This window comes from Oncorhynchus nerka, linkage group LG22, assembly GCF_034236695.1.
Source record: "Oncorhynchus nerka isolate Pitt River linkage group LG22, Oner_Uvic_2.0, whole genome shotgun sequence".
Lineage (NCBI taxonomy): Eukaryota > Metazoa > Chordata > Actinopteri > Salmoniformes > Salmonidae > Oncorhynchus > Oncorhynchus nerka.
This window is the reverse complement of record NC_088417.1, coordinates 37,831,653-37,837,652: the sequence shown is the minus strand read 5'-3', so window position 1 is coordinate 37,837,652 and position 6,000 is coordinate 37,831,653. Positions and strand designations below refer to the sequence as shown.

Below are 6,000 nucleotides of genomic sequence, written 5' to 3'. Positions count from 1 at the left end.
CTATGTTTTTTTAAAAAGGCAATAAGAAAATGAGCCCGAATGAACTGTTTCGCTGCCAGACAAGGTTTCACTGATAGCCAGGTGTAACAGTGTTGGGACTGCTGTTGGGACAGCTTTATGTAGGCCCTAACAGTTTGTGGGCACCGTTTGTCAACGTTATATTCCAATTAATGTATTGTTTAGTGTTGTGTTGTGGCTTTGCTGGCATGCATGTACACAAAAATTGGTGAGTTTTCCCCTCCAAGATATACTTGCTAAAATCGCCACTTACAATAATCCAATACTTTCGTATTCCTTCATAGGCTACACTTCTAACGTGGAAACACTAAACAGTGTTGAGTAATCAACCTTCGTGCAAATTGGCAATTCTCCATTCCCAACTGTTCCCAACATTGTTCCCGACCCCTTCGGTCTGATGCAGGAAGTGACAGTGGTATTCACAAACACATGTACGCAGAGCGCGTCAGTTGCAGCTCATATAGGCATACGGATGTTTTACAGTCAGAGTTCACGAGACTATCAATGTGTGTATGAGAACGGAAAAAGCGTGTAGGAGTTGTTCAGTTCAAACGCTGATGAGGTAGCCCAAGCACAAGCATAATTTCCGTACACGCACAGTTTACAACCATAGAGGGATCACTAAAACATAACCCAGTGGATTAGGAGTCACATAGGTCAGTAAACGAAGACACGGGCACATTTCATCGGCTGGGGTGGAAGGTGAGAGCATTTTCTCTCTTTATTGCTATCATATTTATCTCACTTTTGACATGAATGCTGTCGTGGGGTGATTATACATTTGGGTTCATTTTGTCAGCGTTAAAAATCCACTTGGCATTTCGCTACGGTCAGCGTCGAGAGCCTACTGAGATGCGCGTAATGCGTTTCAATGTCTCAACCTGGAGAGCGGCGGTCACGACTATAAGTGTCGTATTCGTTATTGCCATTCATTCGCAATGTGTGTCAACTTAGTTCAATGTATTCACAGTTCCTATTGTATTTGTTTATTTGTCAGTGCAGCATTGGCAGCAGAAGAGAATGCAATACTACAATGACATGCATTTGATAGAACATTTCAAGGAGGTAGTGATGAATACGTATTATTATCACATCTAGAATGACAGGCAGAACGAATGAGAAACGTAATCGTCAATACTTAACAAATGCCATTATAATCCACTAAAGGCTATTAGTAAATATTAAGCATAAAGTATTTTACTATATGCAATGACGTATAGGTGATGCTTTCCTCATCAATAGAGCACAGTAACGGGTAATTCTGTCATTCAATTACCACCTCAATTTACATATAACCCAAGCTCTGTTGGTTTTAAGTGATCTTGAACTTTCTGGAACTTACTAGAACTGAAGAGTAGTGATACTTATATTGCTCCCCCTAGTGAAGGTATCCTCACAGGTGCTGTTCTAGAGAATTTCTTATTTTCAAATTCTGTTAGATAGGATTTGCCATCACTGCAAACTAACAGTTTGAGGCAGGTTTTTAATGTCTGTTTCACTCAGACTGGGAAGCTCACAGAGGGCATTTTTACTTTCTAACAGTAGTGATAAGTTACTTTGATTAAGTGATAAAACAGTCATTCATTTACAGTCTACTCTGTGATATTTGAGTTCTCTGTAATTAACATGTCGTTTGGTTGTTAACTTTTGGGCTACTTAGTTTTACTTTTGGTCACATAACACTTTCAAAATGTCACATACCTTACCTAAACACTCTCATAAGCAATACTTCTAAGAGTAAACTCCCTGAAAGAGAGCACGGCTAAGCTTAAAACGTTAAAATAAGGCTTTAAAGGGATAATCTGGTATTCAAACAACAACAAATATAGCCTATTCACGTTGCAGTTAGTGGCTAGTACGTTGTTTCCTTCTGCATGTTGTAAAACCAAAGCGGAAGTAATATGAAGTTTGGGACAAGTTATGCATCTTGATCATCATAGATAGCTTTGATGTGAGCATGTTTCTATAATAAACACATTACTTGTATGAACACGTTGTTTTGTTTAGGCATTTTAGTTCATTTGACATTTGGCAATATGAAACCAAAACTGATCTCTGATTCGAACTAAAACTCAGAATTATGTGCGACAACGCAGTTGCATTGGCTTTAATAGTCCTGATTCCTGTGACTAATAATTTAGTCAATTTAAACTCAGTCAGCTACCCAACTTGCTCAGGAGTTATCCCGAGCCTTTTAGCAATGAGAATACCATGTGTTTACACAGCGGGAAATGAAGATGCATTTTCTCCCCGCTATGATGCAGCTCGTCAAAAAAACTGAGGCACACAAACATGAAATCACTGATTATCATAACAATTTAGCCCACGGGGTGAAACTCAAGGACCGCAGTTGTGAGTAGCCTGATTTTCCATTCCTTATTGTCCATTTTACTTTCACCTGTTTTTAGGATATGGTCATGTCATATTCACATCAAAGCATTTTTTGTTGTTGACTGAGTGCCAGGTTAAGGTACATTCACACACTGTGGTGATAGAGGATACAGAGCCTAGCTCAGTGTTTCAATGTCGTTTTTTTTTCCACCAAAGAGGCGGGCCTTTGTTATACGCGCCGGTATTCGGCATATCGTTCCTTCCACAGACGTTGGGGCAGTGTTGTCGCTTGGTTCCTTGATTCCGATCTATAGGCTATTCATCAAAGTAGCCTATTTTGCATTGATAACCAAATATAATATCAGCGACTGTTCAAACAGTAAACCAAACAACAAGAATCCACCCCAAAAGGTATTTTGTTCAGAAGTAATGGTTCCACGCTATTGTGAAATGGGAAAACCTTCTCTAGCCAATGTGCTTTTTTATACTTTCTCTGTGACCAAAACATGACGTTCTATTTTTAGCTGATATGGAAATTAATACACAAGTAGCACATCAAACTGGAGTAATGTTTTAGGTTACACCGGCAAGTATAAGAATATTTGCCAGTGCAAATTTTTTAAAATTATAAATCTGATTATTTCACATGGAGATGTGGTAAGCTAAAAAGGCTTTTTTATCCAGGCTAAAGCCAGCTAGCCAGGCTACCAGCTAGCTACTACCAGAGAGGAAGAGGCAAAGGGATAACTGGGCCCAAAATCTGTCTTCTCTAGCAGGTGTTTTATTTTTATTTCATTATTTTTTTTGCTCACCAAGCTAGGAGTTTTTTTGTGAGTTGGACCGGCAAGGATATCATGTTACCAAAAGGTGTCCACTGCTATAAAAATCCCACTCCACCCACACACAGCGGAGTGAAGCTTTTAGTAACCTTTACGCTATTTGATCCGAGAAACGTGCATGATGTAAACAGTTCCAGTCTCATGACATTGTCATACATCTCCAGCCTGTAGGCTACAGAAAATGCCAGTCTTTCTAACATAGGCTATATGATTTATGTTAGATACTTTTTGGACGTAATGTTGGTGTAGCGCCGCAGCGTTGTCTCTCCAACAGTACCCTGGAGAGGCGCGCTGGGCATCAACAAGTGAAATATTTAGCGCCCCTGACTTTGGCACGGTGGGCACTGCTTATCAGGGGGCGGTATCAGCATCATGCCACTGAGATAAGTTGTTTTTGGGAAGAATATTGTGATGTGTTGTTGGATGTGCGTCTTCGTCAGTTTAGCTCGGAAAATGCCGTACTCGTCAATCTGATGCCCTATGCGGCAGCCTAATCCTGCCCAATGGGCGGTCAGGCTCTAGAGCTATGGATGCAAGGACTGACCATCCATGAGATCAAATGACAATTTAAACTTTTTTTAAAACCATCTAGTGTTTAATAACAATGGAGTAAAACAAGTATTTATATTTTGCATTCTGAAGGGGTAAGACAGTTGAACTAAGCTCATAATTCAATTATAAGTTAAATTCTTCAAGAATCAAGTCCAGAAATGGATGCAACAACCCCAAACGCCTCTTTTTAAAAGGGAACCAGTGACACGAGAGGCCCACCACCTCTGACCAGCACAGGACAGGAGTCCATGAGGATGCCTGAATTCTAGTGGGCTCACAATGACTTTACAGCATGCTGCCACTAATCTGGGCAATTAAAACACTATGTTTTGTTCCCTATGTCACAGAAACCACATTCTCACTAGATGCCAGTTATACAAATCAGGTATCTTACATGCAGCCTACATACAGAAGTTATGCATGAATGAACTAAAATGATGTGTAGTTATTTGCATCCCCCACACTGCTAGGCCCGACGCTTACCATCCCAGACTAATGTGAATCGAAAACAAGTTCGCTATTTCACCTGCATTTTACACAGAGGTAGGCAAATACTTTTTTTTAGGAAGAGCTAATGATAGTACTCCTCCCTAATTCTGTTGGCTAGGCTTACTTTGCTCTGTTCCCTCTAAATCTGTTTTCACTAGCTGGCAAAGACGTGAGTCATATTTTAGAACCTGCCCCGAGCAATGGGAACTGTTCCAGTAGCCTACTTCTACTACCTCTCGTTTACCAAGGCATTACTGATGAGGCTTGACTTCTTCATACTGACCCTGTACACGCTCGGGTTGTATAACCGATGTACAACGCATTTCACATCACAATGGTTATGATACAACTGATATTCTTGTGACCCAACAGTTGTGTAAACATTTTTTTGTGCAGACAAACTCTGTTCGATCACTGCTTTGTCAAGTGTGTTGTACAAAGGGTTGCACATTTTGGGGAATATTCAGAGGTGGAACTTCCCGTGGAAATATATGGGAATTAACTGGAATATAGGGGAATTAATGGAAATATATGCATATTAATACCATTTAAATGTAGATGTTTTTTGCATTGGATATATTTACCATATCATATGGAGACAAACATAAACCTTTTACCTTATCATAAGTAGACATAATTGCAAATGATTAAATCCTTCCAAATGAAAAACACTTAATAATTTAGTTATGAATTGAACTTTAATTAAATGAGTTGACTCTTCACATGGGATGATTTCACTGAACAACAAAAGAAAGGGAATAATGAATGATCCCCAATGATCTCCAAAAACATACATCTGTAAAATGATACTGTAGAAACTAAAGCTTTGCTTGTCTTCCTCTCAGGCTTCCGTGTCCTCTCCCTGGACCTCCTCAAGGTCCACCTTTTGAACATCAGACTCTGAGGCCTCATGTTCACTGTCACTTTTCAACCTTGTTGAGGATGGCTTGTTGTCAGGCTCAGAAAGCCTAAAATGTTCCTGGACGGCCTCCAATTTTTCAACCCTCGTATTGGTCAGCCTGTTGCGTGCTTTGGTGTGTGTGTTCCCAAACAAGAACCAGTTGCGCTCTGAGGCGGCTGATGTTGGTGGGATTTGCAGGATGATGGAGGCAACAGGGGAAACATCCTCAGATCCAGGAAGTCCCTTCCACCAGGTGGCTGATGAGATATGTTGGCATGATTGCCATATTGCATCTCCATCCCAAAGCCCTTGCTTGGAAGTGTACTTTGCCAGACTGCCAAGAACCTTGCCATCATCCAGGCTAAGGTGGTGAGACACGGTAGTGATGACCACCTTGAATGATCGGATATGAAAAGCCAACTGACATTTACTCCTGAGGTGCTGACCTGTTGCACCCTCTACGACCACTGTGATTTATTATTAATTTATGTATGAACATTTGAACATCTTGGCCATGTTCTGTTATAATCTCTACCCGGCACAGCCAGAAGTGGACTGGCCACCCCTCATAGCCTGGTTCCTCTCTAGGTTTCTTCCTAGGTTCTGGCCTTTCTAGGGAGTTTTTCCTAGCCAATGTGCTTCTACACCTGCATTGCTTGCTGTTTGGGGTTTTAGGCTGGATTTCTGTACAGCACTTTGTGACATCAGCTGATGTAAGAAGGGCTTTGTAAATAGATTTGTATTGACGACACCATAGGCCTTGTTCATCTCTGCACCAGACAGGATGCTCTTGCCAGCATACTTGGGGTCCAACATGTAACGTAAACTCACCCCATTCCATACAAATGTGCGCAACCGCGCAAACGAGGC

General features: G+C 40.9%; 1 pseudogene; it reads left to right on the top strand.

The window, feature by feature from the left end:
• Window positions 1–486: 486 nt before the first annotated feature.
• The window catches only part of LOC115105138 (dnaJ homolog subfamily B member 6-like), a 73,423-nt pseudogene continuing 67,909 nt past the window's right edge, over window positions 487–6,000 (top strand).